The sequence below is a fragment of the Zalophus californianus genome, chromosome 3, assembly GCF_009762305.2.
Source record: "Zalophus californianus isolate mZalCal1 chromosome 3, mZalCal1.pri.v2, whole genome shotgun sequence".
NCBI lineage: Eukaryota > Metazoa > Chordata > Mammalia > Carnivora > Otariidae > Zalophus > Zalophus californianus.
In genome coordinates, this window is record NC_045597.1 from 35632579 (window position 1) to 35653532 (window position 20954).

Consider the following 20954-nt stretch of genomic DNA (forward strand, 5'->3'; position numbering starts at 1 on the left):
TGGCTGCTATCCAGGCAGTGTACCAACTGAGAGACTTTTTCGTACCGCCGGTTTCATTACACAGATCATAGTCACAGTAAACCAGGCAGTGGACTGCTGTTCAATAAACTAAATTTAATGTTACTCCATTATGATCATCGCGCTCAGATATAATACTAATAGGAATGTCAACTGCGATTACATTTTCAGATTTATGTAAAATAATTCAAATGCCATTTGCCGTCCCTCAGATACAAGGTTCATCCGGTTGTTTATGCAGTTGGTCGATACTGATCGCGCCCAGCAAGTAGCATAGGAGAGGCCCAATGGCAAGTATATATAACATCCCTTGTGCTAGCTGCCAGGGTGCTGTGCCAAGCACTGGGGGCGGCCTGCCAAGTCATCAGGCAGATAGTACACCTCTGCAAAGCTGCCTTGTTGTTTGTTTGTTTGTTTTTACAATATTTTTTTTGAATTGCTCACATGTGCCATGAATAACTCTTGCCAACATTACCCAGCACGAAACAGAAATGAAGGCAATGAAATGTCTTTCTTAGAGAATTCTTTTCAGAGCTAAATGAATATAGTGAAGATATCATTCTAGCATCATTATATGTTGTTAGGTATGGCTGGGGCTGTCATTTAGCAAAGTATTACTCGGGGGGCTGAGCAGCTGGGCTATACGATTTTGTATACCACCTGCAAAAAATATGCCAAACCATACAATCAACCACCTGGCCAAGAGAGTAGGGTAGCTAAACACTACTTTGCTGTTGCACCCACATTTTCAGGAAGTTCGAGAACGTAAACAGACACAGGCAGAATGAACATTGTACAAGATAAGGTTTGTTAAAGCTTTTCTGTTCAGTAAAGCATATAGCACCTGCTGTTCAGAGTACTGTGGAACAGATTTGCTTTATTCCTAATGAAGGTGTTTGGGCATTTTCCTGGCACAAATGGAGTAAAATTATGTACTTAAGACAACATTTTAGAACAACAACACAACAAACCACCACTTCAATTGCACTGCAACAGATTGGAAAAAATGAAAATAGATATAAACTGAAACTCGATAATGAATTAGTGTCATTACTATGGATGAATCATTCATTTAGGAGGATCTTGCCTCATCTTAAACAACCTGGATTATCTAGCAACTTCCACTGAATTCCTTTCTGCCTAAAACATGTGTTTATTATAAGAGTCTCCACACCATTACTCATGTGGAAAATACTTTACAGGTGGCCTCTTTACTTATTTGGCGATAAGTGAATATGAGAGTAATTTGATTGTAAACTAATCTTTATATCACCAGATTTCCAGTGTCAGCGATGTCACCTCATCATCTCCCCTTTTCACTGGCTCAGCACTAGTTTGCTTTCTGTGGCGATGTCCCTTGTACAATTCGAGTCCCTCATTGTTTGACAGATTACCAGAGGAAGAACTAATAACTAGATAAGGATATTCAATGTGAAACAAAGGGAGTTGTTGCTTACAGACCCAGGTCTCTTGCTCTCATTATCCATGTGGCTATGAGTTGAAGCTCATTAGACTCTCCCTTTTGTCTCTTTTTAATATAGAAAGACTGATTTGGGACTTGTTGACTACAGTGTGACTCCTTAGGTAAAATATACTAGAACTTTGAACACTTACAGAAGTTCTGTTATGCAATATTAGTTTTCAACTTAACTGTCTCTTTGTTTTCGGGTGGTTTTGTTGGCCTTCTCCACCCCATTTTTTTTTTTTTTTTTTATTTCTCACGTGAAGAGAAGATTCTCACATGAGAGCTTTTAAAATTACTGTTGCTTTGTAAAAATATGTGAAGGTATTTTGCCAATAATTTCAAATGTGTGTTGTTACTTCTGTTTCCTCTCAGACAAAGGAAACAAAGGGGAAAGAAAAATAGAACTTTAAAAATCTATTAAAAATGTATTGTGTATATGAAATGCAAAAACTAGGACATAGATAACATAATTTTTTTTAATTCAAAATGAATTCTAGACAAGAGGAACCAAAGTACAAAGTTTTCTTATGGTAAGTATATGATAATATATTAAATAATAGTTTGGGTTTTTTGCTTGTATGTTTGTTTACATGTGACATTGTGATGGTTAATTTTGTGTCAGCTTGGCTGTATCATGAGCTGCCCAGATATTTTGTTAAACATTATTTCTGGGTGTGTCTGTGGCAGTGTTTCTGGATGAGATTAACATTTGAATCCGTAGATTTGGAAAAGCAGATTGTCCACCCCCATGTGGATGGGCGTTATCTAGCCTTTTGAGGGGCTAATAGAAAAAAGGGTAGAGGAAGAAAGAATTCATGCTCTGTCTCACCATTTGGTTGGCCTTCCCAAGAGTGGGATTCCTGGTTGTTAGGCCTTCAGACTCATCCTGGAGCTATACTGCTGAGTGCTGACTCCCGGGCCTCTAGCTTGCTAACGGCAGATTGTAGGACTTCTCAAGCTTCATAATTGTGTGGGCTGATTCCTTAGAATGAGTAAGTATATATTATGTTTATTATAAATAATATAAATATCTTTATAAATAGAAATAATATAATAGTTATATATGATATATATTTACTCATTCTAAGGAATATACAATATATATAATATATAATACAATATATAATTCTATATATAATATATATTATTTAAAATATACAAGTATTTATTTTTTATATGAGAGAATGTGGAAACTTCAACTTCTCATTCAACAGAATGACTTTTGGGCCTCCTAGTAGACTCTTCTCTCCTAATCCTGAAAGTCACACCTCAGCAGACATAACTCAAAGTCAGAAGTGTAAGCAACAAAAGTTTTATACGGTAGTCTTTAGGAATTCAAGTGAGAAGGGTCCCTTGACTCTTAGATCCATGTGTTCTGGTTATGGGAGAAATAGCTCCAAATACTGACTGCTGGTTAGAGCATATACATCATGCTACAGAACTGTACCACAACCTTTGAAATCATTAGCTCCCATTGGGGACTGTGAGTCTTTAAAACGCTATTCGGCCATTGCATTAGGGCCCGGCTTCTAGTGATAGGGTGCCTTGTAATACCAGTGAATCCCACGAGTATCATCAGCCCATTGATTAATATCTTTTGCTCAAAAATAAAATATCTGATCAAAATTTATGAGGTCTGAGAAGCATGGTAGAAAATCAGTCATCTTCTAAGTCTGTGATTGGTGATGCTAGTTGATGCATGGTTGGTAGTCAGTGATGGCAATTCAATATATACCAGTGTTACTTCCTCTTTCAAGTGAAAGCAAATTGCTTCTGCTGTTCTCTGTTCATTGGAAGAGATAAAAATGCATTTGATGTAACAGTATAAGCATTTCAGATGCCAAGGCCTCAGTTGCTTTTCCCCATTCTATCTCTGAAATGGAAGCTGCATTTGGAGTTACTACCTGATTACGATAACTATTGTCATTCTCCAAGGCCCAACTGTCTACCACAAAGGTCAAATGGATGAGTTATTTGGGAAGCAATATCAAGTACTCCCTGTCAATCTTTCAGATCTTTGATGGTAGCACTAATGTCTGCTATTCTTTCAAGGATACAGTATCATTTTGTTAACTTTTTGTATGGAGGATGATTTCCATAGGCGTGATCTACTTAACTGTTCTTCCCTTGAAGCACTATTCTGGAGAGGCAATGGTGATGGTCTGCCTGGTGCTCAGTGTATTTATGCCAACTGAACAACACAGGAGCTGTACAAATAATCACAGAATAAATCCACGGGAAAGGCTGATGTAAAGTCCATTGATCATAGGATCTGATGGTGATAGGAGTCCCACAGTCGTGTTTTGGTTCCCTAGAAATTAATATCATAATATCATTAATAGCATCGAAGAGCACATTTCTAATATGCCAGAGAAATACTGATATCTCCCATTCTCTGGAGCACCGCTGTTCTTCTAAATGCTTGTATGTTTCTGTGGGGGAAGTCTAGGACTTAGGTCTAGGAACTGGGTGAAGGGCCATGCTTCTTTAAAAGGGAGGGGACTTTAAGTCAGGCCTCTGTTCTGTAGACCTGTGGTTATTTTGAACATTTGGGGACTGCCCATCTCTTTTAGTCCAAAGAGGCCTATAAGCAATCAGTTACTGCCAAAGATGAATGAATTTCACCAAGTGCTGAATGCCGTGCTTGCGCACTTGTCTGTTAGGATAGCCCTGTCCGCATTACCTCTTTTAATTACAGGCTTTGCTTGTCCTCTAGACACCGGGGTCCTCAACTCCGTTCAGATCGGGAGTCCGTGGCAATGGCATTATGTCTCACAAGCACTCCTGACTTATAAGTACAGATATACCCCTTTAATCAATGTATTTTCCATTGCCATAATGAAGGGGCTATCTTCTTTTCTCTTCCTTGAGACATATAATAAATTTAATCCAATGTCCCCACCTCCTAAACTCTTTGGATTCCTTTGGCTATCTCAACTTCATTGCCATCTGCCACCACTAAATCCAGGCTTTAGTCAAACAAATGAGGAAACAACTGAGCCTCTCTCATTTGCTCAAACCAACTTCAGTCCAAAATTGTGCTATTCAATTTTGTAGACACTGGCTACATACGTCTACTAAGTACTAGAATTGTTGCTAGTATGACAGAGGAACTAAATGTCTAATTTTATTTAATTTTGATTAATTTCAATTTCAATGTCAAAGCGCAAACCATAAAATATTTTTCTGTGTAAAACAACTTCATTGTTTAGAGAGGATTACATTTTACTTTAACTATTGCATTCTATAAGCTACTGTAGTATGGTAGTATCCCTCTTTAGTGCCTAGTTCCTAGTGTTATGCAGAAACCCATCACTGATCAAGTTAGTGTCGACTGATTTAGTTGAATGATTTTTTTTTTGCTTTTTTACACACTGAGGTAACATTGAATATGCTTGTCTAAATATTTCATACAGGCAGGTGATATCTAGGTAAATCATAATTGCTAAGTAAACAATTTATTTGTAGTATTCATAATACATAAAATTTATTATTATTTAACTGTTATGCCATTAACCATTTTGTTAAATAATTTCTATGAACAAATATATAAATTTGAAATAGGGATGTGTTACTGGTGCAGAATTAAGTTGAGATGCAGAAACTAGTGCCACAAAGAAAACAGTAAAGAATAAAGGATACTGGAAAAAATATGTTGTGAATTTTGCCACAAATGGCAATTACAATTTGATGTGGTAGAAAAAAATGAGAAAGCTGTGTGTCCTGTAAAAAATCCAAAAAACAAAAATCAAAAGGTATGTGAGCAATATTAGGAGATCTATTTAGCAAAAGCATAGTTCATTTGATAAGAAGTTTTTTTTTCTTTTTCTCAGTACTCAAAAAATAATTAATAAAATTATCCTCCTGTCCAACAAAAATATTTGAAGGGTTTTAAAAGAATCAGAACTTGAAAATTTATTCAGCTATAAAATGATTTGTATATGTGTACCATAAAATATATTTTTAGATGGAGACATGGTAAGAAATTATGTTTTATAAGCTCTGAAATTTTGTAGATGTTAGAGACTTAGGAAAAAAGATTATCCATAGAATCAAAGACTTCTAAAAATATTAAAAATCAGCTGAATCAAAATTGGAAAATATCCAAATGCTTTTATTTAACTTAAGAATAGTCACAAGGTAGAAGAGATAGTCTTAATTAATATTTTGGTATGTTTTGTCTCAAAGAATTTCCAGATTTATAAAGAAATATCAATTTGTGGCATAAAAAGTAAAATTGTGAATACATATACACATATGAATATATATTATATACTTCTATATATGCACACATATATATTTTAATCTTTTTTTTTTCAAAGAAGAATTTTAGCTGTATTTGAAAAAAAATAGTTTTACATCAGACAATATCAATATCTGGTCAAAATCTAGATTTATTGTAATTCTGTACAAGAGATTGACATTCTCTTTTTTGTTTCATTCTTCTGCATGTTACATATTAGAAATATCTGTACTCAGTTTTCTGAAGCCACCTTTATGAAAGGTGCAAATGGATATAATTGTCAAAATTATTCATTTGCATATATATGCATGCAAATCTTCGGAATCATCATTAGTTTATGGAATTAAAAAAATAGATGATGATTAATTTAACAATCTTGTGTCCTTTACCAACGCTCATTTGGTGAGTCATGGAAGATTTATTTACAAAGATTTATTGGACTGTTCATTCCAATTCAAGATTTTCTTGAAACAAAAGAAACGCTTGCTAAATATTCAATAATAAAAAAATGGTTGTGTGATTTACATTTTCACTCATGAAATCATACTGCTCATGAACAAGCTAAATTTAAAGCTTCAAGGAAAGGAAGAGCTTACTTGTGTCTTAGCTAGACAGGTACACAAATTTATGCTGAAATTGAAACTTTTCATTATACAAATCAATACTAATATTATATTGACACGAGAATTATTGAATTTATCTAACTTGGATAGTAATACTTTTGAAAATTATATGCTTTTTCTTCAAGGTCAAAATAATTATTGTAGTATTGATGAACCAGTTTTGTTAAAGTTGATGTAAATATTTATAGAAAATTATATTTTGGTATTTGAAAATTTTGAAGTATGTTTGATAAGTCTTGGGGATGTAAATTGACTTTCTCAACTGTAAGTTTTATTATATTTAAATAAATCAGGTATTTCTGATGAAATAAAACTTGGCATCTGAATTGAGATATACAATAAGCGTAAGATCATGCTGGATTTAGAAGAGGTAGTAAAAACAAAGTAAAATATATGCTTAGTATTTTATATAGATTTTGTTTGGAAATGATAATTTTTTGGATATATTGGGTAAATAAAATATGTTACTAAAATTCCTTTCATCTATTGTTTTTTGCTTTTTATGTGATAACTAAAATATGAAATTACATATGTAATTCACATTACATTTCTTTTTTTTTTAAGATTTTATTTATTTATTTGAGAGAGAGAGAATGAGAGATAGAAAGCACGAGAGGGAAGAGGGTGAGAGGGAGAAGCAGACTCCCTGCTGAGCAGGAAGCCCGACGTGGGACTCGATCCCGGGACTCCAGGATCATGACCTGAGCCGAAGGCAGTCGCTTAACCAACTGAGCCACCCAGGCTCCCTCACATTACATTTCTAATGGACAGCACAAGTTCTAACATATATATTCATATTAATAACTTTAATCAATCCAGAGACATGTTCTTTTTGTTTTGTTTTTGTTTTTATTTGTTTTGGTCTTGCATTTCAGAAATTACTCCCACAAAATGTTTTGAGTGGTTTTGCCAATATAACTTACCACAATCTTGCATTTCTCGTGGTGTGAAAGCGTCTGGTCCTCTGGACACGGCATGCTGGAATCTGACTCTGGTGAAGGGCTCTTTTATCACTGACAGGTAGTGGGGCGTGGACATGAGGTAATACCCCTCCAGGATATGTACGCAAGGCCTGTTTCTGTTGGCAAGAGAAGCTCAGTGAGAGTGGGAGTTGGAGGGTAATTTGAATCCAATAAATCCTTTCAAATATCATTATTCTCAATACCAGTCTTCAATTCTTTCCCAGTGTGTGCTCCAATTAGTACATAAGATACCAGAATACTCTCTGAATTTAATGTATGCTGTATTTTCTCAACTCAGAACATCTGGCTCCGATTTTCTTTTAGGGCAGTCACATGAAGTTTCTTTTTTTCTACCATGTCTTTATTCAAGAACTTAAGGCTTAAAGCCTATCATGTTATAACAGCTAAAACTCTCCAATGCATGAAATTTGCATTAACCCTTATGTTCTTTTATTCCTTATTCTCTTAGTACTGTGGTATGGCAGCATCCATTTGGTCTGCTAAGGGGCATCAAGAGGGATAACTTAGGCAACTCTTTTGCAATTTGCATGTATTACTGGTATTCTCTTTGGCAATAAATTTATATACTGCTGTCAAGAGAAACCCGGCATAAAGCCCAGGTTCCAATCACTAGAATGGTGTTACCTGTTACTGTATTGTCTGAGTTTCAGTGACCAATGGAATCTACTCTAGATAGTTTTACAAGAAAGGTATTTAATAGATGGAATTGTTTAAAACTGTTGGTTGATGTAGTATAGAATCCAGGAATGACTGCCAGAGCGATGGCTTTGAACTGACCTCCCAAGAGATCTACAAGCTCTACCACTTCTGAAATCTGGGGAATCAAAAACTATCATCATGACTTCAGGCTTCGGGATTGCATGGTCACTGTCATGACCTTGGCCAGAAAATAAATCTTTATTTGCCTGATTTTTTGTGAGCATCTGCGGTATCTGTTTACACAGTAGTTCACTCTTACCAGTGGTTTCCCTTTCCAGTTTCAGTTACCCATGATCAACTACGGTGTGGAAGCCGATGACCCGCCTCTGATATATGGACAGAAGGTCAGTAGTAGCCTAATGCTATGTGCCTACGTCATTCACCTCACTTCATGTTATATGACACATAGGCATTTTATCATCTCCCATCATCTCAAGAAGAGAAGGGTGCGTGCAATACCATAAGATGTTTTGAGAGAGATTGACCACATTCACATGACTTTTGTCACAGTATATTGTTATACTTATTCTATTTTATTATTAGTTATTGTTGTTAATCTCTTACTGTGCTTAATTAGTAAATTAAACTTTATCATAGGCATATATATGTAGGAAAAGCATAGTATATATAGGGTTCAGCACTATATTTGGTTTCAGGCTTCCCCTGGGGGTCTTGGAATGTGTCCCCCATAGATAAGGGAAGACTGTTGCACCACTTGACAAGAGCCAATTTAGAACCAGACAAGTAAGTTTGTGAACAGATGCTGCAGAAATTCAGTTTCAGTACTGTCAAGAAAAAGAAGAAAAAAAGACTAATATAAAGAGCTTAATATAGTTAAAGAAAGTCTCTAAATAATATCAAAAGCATTTATTTCAATAGGAAGATACTACAGTTCCAAACTTTTGTGTACCTAGTGACATATCCTTAAAATACACAGCACAAGAAGGATATAATCACAAGGAAAAGTAGATAAATATATCATCAGAATGGATGATTTTAATATACTCTTTAAGTGGATTAGGCAGACAAAAAATCTGTAAGAATATAGATAATTTGAACAACATAATTAACAAATAATTAACAAGATTTATTTACATGTATAATCCTGAAAATAATAAATAATAAGGGCTATATTATGTTCTTATGAGATTTGTGTAAGAGGGAGACATTATCGCTATCTTCCAACATTGTTTGCTATACAAAATTCTTTAAAATAAAATCCTGGACAAAGGGCAGTCCGTGCCTTGCTTGCATGATATAAAGAAATTCAAAAGACCAGTGGGGACTTGTGTCCTACCAATAACTATGGTGTGGAAGCCAATGAAAGATAACCATTTCAGATTATTTACTAATTGTTTTAAAATCATATCATCAAGTGTAACTTATGTTGCCTCTTAAATCCTGAAAGTCTCACCACGAATTTGACTTTTTCTTTGTTGTAAGGGATACACAAATGCACTAACTTGTCTTTCACCTTTGAGGGCATACCAGATAGTATTATTTATTTAGAATTCTCTCTTGGGGCACCTGGTGACTCAGTTGGTTAAGACACTGACTCTGAATTTTGGCTCAGGTCATGATCTCAGGGTTGTGAGATCGAGCCCCTCCACAGCTCCGTGCTGGGGTGGAGCCTGCTAAAATTCTCTCTCTCCTCTTTTTCTGCCTCCGCCCCCCCCCCCCCCCCCCCGGCCAATTGCACGTGTGCATGTGTGCTCTCTTTCTCTTTCTCTCTCAGGAAGAAAAAAAGAATTTTCTCTTTACCTTCACACTTGCCATAGTTCACAGCAGGAAAAAATATAAGGCCCAGTCTCATTGACTTTGGGCTTTGGCCAAATAACTTTCTTTGTTCAGGGGAAGGTGAGCTGTCTTTGAATGTCTAGTATGTATGTGCCTGGTTTGGCATGCATTCTAGCTATCCTTCTCTGCACCATAAGCTATAAAAACACTCTAAATAACGACTGCCTCTTCAGCTTTGGTCCTGAAATGAAAAATTGCAGAGCTGGTCTGAGCTCAAACTATGGCCTGAAACAGACCCTACACCCACTCCACATATCTATGTGCAAGAAAAGCAAATGCATGTGTTTTAAGTCATTATGATTTTAGAACCGATTTTATATAGAATTATTGCAACACAGGTTGACTAATACAGGGGGAAAAAATTAATGCCCCAGACCCCTGGACACATAGAAAATGTACTTAGGTACAGATGCCTGAGTTTTCATGGGAATTAGTTTCTAAATTATTCTGAATTAGGAATTTTTCAGAAGCTTTTTTCCCGAACTGGGTGTGATTTTCAGTTTTCAAATATGGTTCCTTCCTCAGAATGCTGTGTGACATTTCTCTTCACCTCAGCCATACATGTATTATATGAGAACAGAAACCTCTGTGTCCACAGTGTGGCTCACTAAGCAGGGAAATTACATTCCAACCTCAAGACCTCCAAGTTAAAAGGGAATTCACTAAGAATATCCATTAAAGTGAAGCTTTTTTATTGCTAATCCATTTCCTGGGTGATTGCTTGACATTCTACAATGGAAATCTTCTAATCCTCCAATTAATAGTAGAAACTTTTTTTGTTTCCAAAGTATTTTCATGTCTTTATTATTTTATTTTATTACAAGACTATTATAAATGATCAGGAAAATATTATTAATATCTCCATTTTACATATAAAGAACAATGAGGAATCAGACCATTAGTGAATAAGAAAAGTAACATGTTAAGGTTTTGGCCAATGCGAGTGTGGGAAATGTTCCTTTAGATAATGAGGAAATAATTTCTTTAAAAAACACTCTGTTAATTTCCAAATGACAGTTTAAGAAAAATGTCTCTGATGAAAACAGGTTTACGTATTTTTTGGTTATATAAGACTTCAATCTTGTGAAATATCCTAATTGCAAAGTATTTTTTGTGATGGAATGGAGTCTACAAATACTTATTTTATATTTATAGATAAATAATCTTTAGAATTTTCAAGAAGTTTAATAAATGTTAATTACGTATGACCTAACGAGCTCAGATAAAGTAAGAATAAGTGACTTATAAAGAACTAATGTCAGTAAAGACCGACCTGCTATTACTTAATCATACCCGCATTCTCCAGCAAAACAGCCATATAAGGGTCATTACTGAGAAGAATGTCAAATTGGCCGATTTAATGTTACTTAGGGCTTACTTTATCTATATAACTGTCTCAGATAAGAATTGCAAGCTAATAATAATTACATTAGTGTCAGAAATGTAGGGGACACCTATGGTTTATTTAGTAGGGAGAGAGAGTTTTAATGTTCTAAATTGAATTTTATTCTCTAAGATAGTTAAAATAGCATATGTAAGATATTCAAGTGCCCATTAATGGTTGATATCTGAGAAATACAATATTGTTTGAAATATTTCAGTGTCTTCCACTACCTCAGTCCACACTGCTTGTTAAAGGGCATGTGGTCACTTAAATATATTATTGATACATTTAAATAAAGTTACTATATTTTCATGAAGTAAAATTTAAGTGTATCTTTTTTTAAGTTACAAATCATCTGTACTTCCATAGATTTCAAAAGTTTTATCCTCTTGGTATCAGGCTGCATACTCCACATTCATATATCTAAGGGAAAAAAAAACTCTACAAAAGTTCATTTGTAATAATAAGCTTTGAAATAATATAGTCCATATATGATCATGGTTCTAAGATAATACATACACAAAATCCTATTTGGCACTGAGCTATCAGAATCAATTATGGAACAGTTTAAAAAATACAGAAAACTCAGAACAACCTCAAAGCTATTTTTGGAAGTAGAGCCTTGCCATCTAAGTCCCTAATTTTCAAAGACTGTTAAGATTCCCCAGCATATATACATTACTCTTGTGAACTAAACAATAAGCAACCTAAAATGGTCTGCCATCATCACAATACTAAATTTCTTTTGTTTAAAAACAGTTATATCTTGAAAATGTTGAAAACAATTTGTTACTACATGTTTATTCATGGTAGCAACCGTGAACACAGAATAGCAGCAAAATACAGATTGATAATTTGCAAAAACAGACTGTTAGATGAGCATGTGATTAATAAATTGTTAGCATGATTCTATGCTAACTAATCTAGGGTGTAAGTGTATCTTGAGAGGAGTTGTGAAGCAACTTTGGAGAAAGTTTCTCTTTTCTTTACAGAATGAAAAATGTGGGAATTGACGACAAAGGGAGACTTTGCTCCCATTGCTATATCAGCAAATATGGCAGTAGTTAGAAAGAAGAAATGTACAGATGTCTAAAGGGGCCCATTTTAGATTTATATCTTTTGTTTGAAGTTCGGCTTGTCAAATATTCCAGAATAACTGGTCAAACTATCTGGTGTATGCCTGGCAAGGAACCACCAAGTAACAGAAAAACATATGTATATTGTGCTTTACAATTCATAAAGCATTTTGCCACACATGATCTCATTTGTACCTCACAACAATGCAGGTATACTGGTAGGTCAAACATTCTATTCTGCAAGTTCGAAGGTAAAAGCTGAATGAGAGAATTTAACTGATTCATACATGGACGGACAGCTTATGGTAGCAGATCCAGGACTTAGACCAAAGTTTTCTGATTCTAATTACAGACTTCTTTCTATTACATGTACTCTTGTGAGAAGATTGAAAGCACTCATTTCATAAAGATTTAATGTATGTCATAATTTCATTAAATGTTAAATATGTGAAAATTCTTCTAGATGAATTCAACCTGGCTATGAACTTATTTGCTCTTAGGTCAATCAACATCAGGAAATACCTATTTTTCAGGGCATTATGGGGTAAGCTGAGTATGCAGTAGGCTTCCTACTTGGGTGATAATTGTGTTAGTGGTGTGATAAACCATATATATGGGTAAGATAACTTGCAGAATTTTAACAAACATTCTAGGGAAATGTTCTAAAAGCAAAAAATGAATAGGGCAAAATACAAAGATCTAGGTGTTTCTCTGTAAGTGTGTCCATGAGAATATATTTTTTCCATGTATATGGTACCTGACATACCAAATTCCAGTTGAATCTTGGAAATGCCATCAAAGAATGATCATTACAGACAGCTCTACTCCTACATTCAAGAAGCTTACAGTTTAGGGAGGGAGACTGATGCTAATCAAATAATTTCCATTCAATGTATTCATTCATTCAGCTAATACTTATAAAACACTTGTGAATGAGAAATTATTCTAAGTACTGCAGATAGGGCTATGTAAACATAAACGCAATTGCACAGATATGAAATGGTACAATCAGGACACCACACGTCCTGCAGGTGGAACACAAAACATGATCCCTCGGAAAGCAGAGGTCTTGTGAACAATTAACCATTTTGCTGACCTTCTACTACCTAGAAAATGACAACTGAAGCTGGAGATTTATTTAAAGTCTCTTATTTCATTCAAAAATATCAATATTAATTAGTATTGGATTTAGCAGTGGGGGAAACTAGCAATGTCATTTTCGGTTGACAATATACAAAATGACTACCAAAAAACCCTGAACTTGCATCACCAGCTCCACCTAGCCGTGTCTACCCATACCATCTCTCAATCTGTCATCAAAGTCATCATTTCCATAGCCATAATCAGTATAGCCACCATAGTTACCAAAGCCTCCACAACCAGGGGTATTGGGGAAGAAAAAGACAGGACGGACATCAGAGATGGACCAAATATATTCTTTACAGAAGTCTGTTTAGTTGGTTAAATATATAGTAAGAGCCTAATGTGTGTCAAGCATTGAGCTGAGTGCTTTGAAATACAACCAAATCCTGATTCAATATAGGAGACCAGGAAAAGATAGCCCCATAGTTTGGAAACAGTGTGGCTGTGAGAAAGATATTTAAATGAACAGAATAAAAATGTCAGAAAGTTGGATCTGGATTGCTGGTACAGGTGAAAAAAGACACATTGTTTTATTCATGTCCAAATAGGAAACTTGCTTTTGTTTCTAAGTAACAAAGTAAAATGCTGCAGTTCCTTTATTATTTTTGGAAACCATTTGAAAAAATATTTGGAAAAATCATTTTCATCACCCTCCCCCCGCCCCCAGCTGCAGTATGATAGCTTTGATGAATACTTGATTTGGAATAAATGACCACCTTTCCTCTCACTGGCAATTTTACATAGCTGGGAAGGGTGCCGAAATTTTGGAACAGGAAGTATGAAAATGTGGCTCAAACATCATTATTTCTTCAATAGTTCTTCATCCTTTTTACAATACATGTATATCTTATAATAATATATATATATATATATCATTACTGATTTCCCTTCTGACATTTTTAGAATATTGATATTACTCTTCATTTGATTTAATTTATGGCTCCAGATTTTATCTTCAATCCAAAATTTTCCTTTTAAAGAGAGATACAAATTTGAATGGCTTTCCTTTTCCCCAGTTTAGGTTCCCCAATGAATATTAGTTTACAGGTATTCAAGTACTGAAACCTCTCAGAATCCATTGATTTCTCAAAGTTCCTTTCATATGGGAAATTTCTTCCTCTTGCCTCTAAAAAATTATTATTATCAATATTTTGGAGACCAACATAGAGATGAAGGGTATGGAGCATTTTCTAAAATAAGGTGTCTGTGGCGTGTGTGGGTGTGTGTGTGTGGGTATGTGCTCATCTATGCCCATTGGTGGTGGTAAAATATTTTCTTTCTTCTTTACAAGTAAAAATGTCTTATTCTAAAGAAGATATATAAACTATCAAATGCAATGTGATGTTTTTGTTAAATAATAAGCAACGGAAGCATACAGAAATAAATATTTCTCATGGAGGTAAAATATATACAACTATAAAATCATAAATATACTGGAGAATTATAATATGAATTTGTAAATTGTATGCAAATAGCTTGAAACCAGATCTATAAAGACATAAATAAAGCAACAAGACTGAAAGGTTTATATGTTGGCTTGTTTATAGAGTAGCACAAACATTTTTCTTTTTTAATTGGCAATTAATTTTCGGCAGCCATCTAGGTACTTTCATGTCAAATTACTTTTCCTACACTAAACAAGATTAGGCATCCAAGCAGCAAAGCACTTACGTGAAAAGTGAGAAACTGACTGTCAAGTAGGTATTTTCCACCTATAACCAATTAAAATGTTTCTTTTTTGATGAATGGGTGTTGTAATTTCACATTTTGTATTTTTACCTAAGTACATACCTGTATAACATCCCAGTTCACAAGGGCAAAAAAGATGGGTACTGAGATTTCTGTTATTTCTTTCATGCAATATACCTTCAGAATGAAACAAGCATTTTTTGTGCAGTTTAAAAGACAGAGCTTTCTTAGGCTACTGCACACAAAAATGTAACAGTACATGAGTACATGTACATGTGTATATATGTGTGTGTGTTTATATCTACATATATGTGTTTTTAAGCCATAAACCTCAAAAATATTTCCATCAAATGATTTTTAGCCTCTCAGTTCTTTGTAGATTATCATTTTACATTAAAATGTAGAGATGCCCATATTTAAAAATTAGACCATTGACACATAAGGTAAAAAAGTAATGTATTATTGATAATCTTCAATTGAATGACATAAAAAAGAAAATATTGATTTTTTGGAAGATGTCTCATTTTTCTTACTTCACAGAAGACTGATGCAGGTTCATGAGCCTATCAATATTATTTGAATTAATGCATATTCTGTACTATTGATTGCTTTAACAATGATTGTCATAACTGATTTATGGGCACTTACGCCTGTTAAATATTTTAAGAGGTAAATATCAGATTTGTATATATAAGTATATTGACTTGAATAAACAACAGGGTTGGATGTTAACATTATACCTTTTGATTTAATCCATATTATAATACATTATGCAAGATGTATTTTTAAGATAGCAGCAAAAATCCAACTAAAAGTTGATATTAGATCACCTTGCTTACTAGAGTTAAGTGCAGAATTCTCCTCAAGGATAGCAAAGTATTTTAAATTTTCAGGTAGCAATTCTCTTATCATTTGGAAATATATCTAACATCTATGAGAAAAACTAGAACCTCTCAAACTAAACTATAAAATTTGAGTATCATTGTAATATACTTAAAATTAATTTGTTCCCCTGCTTAAAATAGATCAGATTGCAGGATTATATTTCAGCTTTCTATGGCAACTGAGTTATACCCAATACTTTCCAAATAAATGAGACAAGGTGTGATGGTATGGGAAGTGAAGAGAGGGTATATATGTATTATGTCATCTTATATTTAGCATGAGTATCTTTGACTTGAGATGTTACATATGATTACTAGAGTCGTTTACCAGGGAAGATACTTTTAAAAAAACAAGTTTATTGAGGTATCATGCACGTACCATAAACTCACTTGGTTTAAGAGTACAATTAAATGGTTTTTAAATTGACAGACTTGTACAAACATTACTACAGTCTAATTTTAGGAAATTTTTGTTACCTCAAAAAGATATGTGGTGCCCACTGCAGTCATTCCCTGTTCCTAAACCCAGCCCCAGACAACCTTCAATGCTTCAAAAGACTGACATTTTCTGGACATTTCACATAAATAAAATCATCCAAAATGTGGTCTTTTGCATCGGCTTCTTTCATTAGCATAATATTTTAGAGGTTGATCCATGTTGTAGCATGTATCAGCATTTCATTCATTTCTATACAAATACTATTCCATTGTATGGATAACCACAATTCTTTATACTTTCACCAGTTGATGGATGCATGCATTGTTTCCACTGTGTAGCTATTACAGATATTTTTGCTGTGATCATTCATGCAGAAATCTTCTTGTGGAAGTATGTTTTCATTTCTCTTGTATACTCTAAACATGGCATTGCTTGATCGTATGGTAAATTTATACTTAACTTTTTAAGAAACTGCTAAACTGTTTTCTAAATTGGCTAAACCATTTTATATTCCTACCTATAGTGTATGATGGTTCCAGTTTTGCTACATCCTTGACAATATGTTTTATATTTTCTTTTGATTATAGCTATCCTAGTAGATGTGAAGTGGTAAGTCATTGTGGTTTTGATTTGCATTTCCCTAATGGCTAATGATGTTGTACATCTTTTTGTACCAACATATGGGTATTCAAATCCTTTGCCCATTTTTAAAATAGATTATCTTTTTTTGTTTTGTTTTTGGTATTATATGTAAGAAATCATTATCTAACCCAAGATCATAAGGAAATATTTTTATGTATTCCTGTTAGGGTTTTATAATGTTAACTTTTACATTTAGATCAATGATCCATTTTGAGTGAATTTTTTTATGGTATGAGGTTGAGTCCAAGTTCATTCTTTTGCATGTGGATATTGCCTCAGCACCACTTGCTGAAAAGACTATATTTTCCCCCATTGAATTGCCTTTCCCCCCTCCACATCACATTTTCCTTCCCCCCTCCTTTTCTTTGCATAGCTCTTAACCTTTTCTTGAATATTGGACATTTTAGGTAATATAACAACTCAGGATCTTTACCTACCTCCTCAGGGTTGATGCTATTGTTTGCTTCGTTATCATTTATCTGTTTAGTGAGCTGACTGAACTAACCCTGTGAAGTTAATTTCCATTGCAATATACAGTTGTTTTTCTTGTTTTTATCTTTTTACCTGACTACTAGGAATTGTCCCAGGTCAGCGTAAGCCACTTATTGGTCAAAAGTTGTGCCTAAGTTCCCTCGGCCCACTGGATATTTACCCTTTGCAATTCAATGCATGTTTGGTTGGAGGCTGCTATGATCATAGTTCAAAGAGCTTACATTTTTGCCCCCTATCCTCCAGCCCTTTTGCTTAGAACAGATTGCCTACGATGGGTTTGATTTTATTGTTAAAACTGGCTTATTAGAATTGCTTTTGAGTCACAGTAGCTTATTGTTAAGCCAATGTTTGGTTAAAGGTTGTGCTTAAGCTTCTAGTTCCAGTGAAGCTTTTGCTCCTTGCTTTCGATCTGTGTATGACTTGGAGAATATTTTCATTTCTGTCCCCTTTTCTGCTCCAATTGCTCTGCAGTTCATTCAGCTTGTGCACAGCCTTTCTGTGCCCCAGGGTTAAATGTGACCCCAGTAGTTCTTCTTAGATATCTCTTTCCCTGGTTCTCTCTGTTAAAGTATGTGATTGCTCTGCCATCTCAATTTGTTTTTGTTTTTTTTGCTACTGGTAGAGCTATGTGTACCCTTTTAGTTGCTCTCTACCAAAATCACTGTTGTTCATGACATATCCCCTTTCTCCCAGAGGCATGGAATTCTTCACACTCTTTCCAAAGTCAATTTTTTAAGGCAAAACTGTGAAACTTTTTCTCTATGTTGTGTCCTTCCCATTGAGTATAACCTTTGTATAACTCACAAGATCTGGAACAAGGGGCAATGACCTATTTTTCCTGGAGTGACACACTTGCTCTATGACTAGGAGCTGTGCAGGAGGTAGAGGGTGTTCCCCTCTTATTGGCTGTCCTTTCCTTAGAACCTCCACCTGGAAGCAAGATGGGATCAGGGTGCCGTGTTCTGGTCTTGTAATGTCTGGAATAAAGATTTTGCCTTGTGAGTGGGGACTGGGTGACAGAAGGGAGCCTTGGCCCTCTTGGCTGTGTTAGCCCAAAACGTTGCTTCAGCAACATGGAGTTGGGGAAATGTGATACCAGTGGTCTGCAAATCCCATGGTGATACAGTTTCTTAGACTGGAAACTAGAAGGGGAAAAGCCCTGTAAGATGAAGCTTTTGAGTGTGGGAAGGCAAAGGGTTGTAGCTTAAATGCCATAGACCCTCACTGTTCTTGCTAAAATTTGGTAGATTTTATTGAATGAATGTTTTTTTCATTTGCTGTATGTCCTCAGAACAACTTAAAAATACTTAAAATAGTTGTGTTTTAAAAAATAATTTTCTGCATATAAATGGTTGCTTTGTTGGAGAGTTGACTGAGCTTCTTACTCTGCCATTTCAGAGGAAATCAATCTCTTAAGGAACTTACTTTTAAAGATAAATATTTTGTTTCTGTTTTCAAAAAAACAAAATATTCATTTGAGGGCATAAACATTTTAGGGACTCAAATATATGACACGCTTTTGTAAATATTACTAAACTCAAATGTTTCTGTCAAAATGAATATCTTGACTAAAAATGCAAAATGGCAGCCCTTTACCAACCAAAAGAAACACATATAATGCCATTATCATTAATTTTTTTCTCCTGAACAGTATTTAATTGTTCTTAATAAAGTACCATTTGATATCACCAACACCAAAATCATTGTTAGCATAAATTTTAATTGATAATTTATAGCCTAATTGCTAATCCCATTCTGCCCTAATATATAATTCTACCTATGTCATAAATATGAATGGATAGTTTCTAACATATACTATCAAGCATTTGTTCAAGGACTTCCTTTAATTACTTCCATTATTACTGATCCTGTGGTGTAGGTGGGAGAAATTTGGGTAACCCTTTGGATGCTACCACTGTTTTATGTGTCAAAATTGGATTAGAAACTATGCATAATGCAAATAACCATGTAATTATTTTGAATTTACAATGTATTTACTATGTAATTGCATAGTAAGTACCATATAATTACAAGATGATTACATGATTATTTCTGCCTTTTACACAGCTTTAAAAGCAAGAGATTTTGTTGCAATTATTATTGGCATTTATTGGTAAGTGTTACATAGTAGGGAACAAAATATTTATCATGTAATCAACAAAGCAGACAACGTTATTGTCTCTTTTCAGTTGCAAAATTATATTTTAAAGTTATTGGAGTGAACCTAAAAGTGCTCTAAAAAATAAAGTTTATTAAATAAAAAAAGTTATTGTACTCAAAGAGTTAGCCACAAGTATAGGACATAATCTGATATCTCTAAGATAGCTGATTATTCTGTATGTCATTCTGTTTACTATGGTTGTATATTTTTAACTGAAGCTCTGAAGTTGAGATTTTTAAAAATATTTGAAGAAAATTTGTTTGGCCAGTGTAGAAACTCAAGAACTAAAGTGAAAATAATACCTACAAATATCCATACTTACAGAATAAAACATCATTATTGTCTTGTGTTTACCCATACTTTAATTTCCCCAGTTTTGTTGAGAAATAATTGACATACATCACTGTAAAAAATCAAACCATCAAAATGCTTTGATTTATGTTTATTGTGCAATGATTACTGCAGCGGGTTCATCTAACATCCACCTTCTCATATAGTACAGTAAAAAGAAAGAAAGGAAAAAGGGAAAAAATTCTCCTCTTAGGATTTACTCTGATCAAGTTTCCTATATATCATACAATAATGTTAGCTGTAGTCATCATGCTGAACATCATACCCCTACTGCTCATTCATCTTATATTTGGGATTTTCTATCTTGACCATCTTCTTACAATTCCCCTCCCCCTATCTTTAGCCTTTGATAATCACAGTGTGATCCCTTTTACTATGTTTTTTGTTTTGTTTTGTTTTTAGTTGACACAGGTAAGTGAGATCATACAGTATGTGCCTTTCTCTGTCTGACTTATTTCACTTGGCATAATGCCTTCGAGGTCCATCCAAGTTGTTGCAAATAGTAAGGTTTTGTCATTTTTTATGGCTGAATAATATTCCTTTGTATATATACCACAACTTCTTTATCAGTTTATCCACTAATGGACATTTAGATTGTTTCTATGTCTTGGCTATTGCAAATAATGCTGCTGTGAACATGGGAGTGCAGATACCTTTTCGAGTTGGGGTTTTGAATTAGTGTTTTCAAGTTAGTGGTCTTCATGTGTTTATGAATTTTCCAGTTTTCCTCTTGCTGTTGATTTCTATTTCATGCCATTGTGGTTAGAGAAGATATTTGGTATGATTTGAATAGGCCATGGTGTGCTTTGGGTTCCCTAGCAAGGTGAGGCCACGGGTTTTGCTCTGTAGATGAGGGAAGCCACAG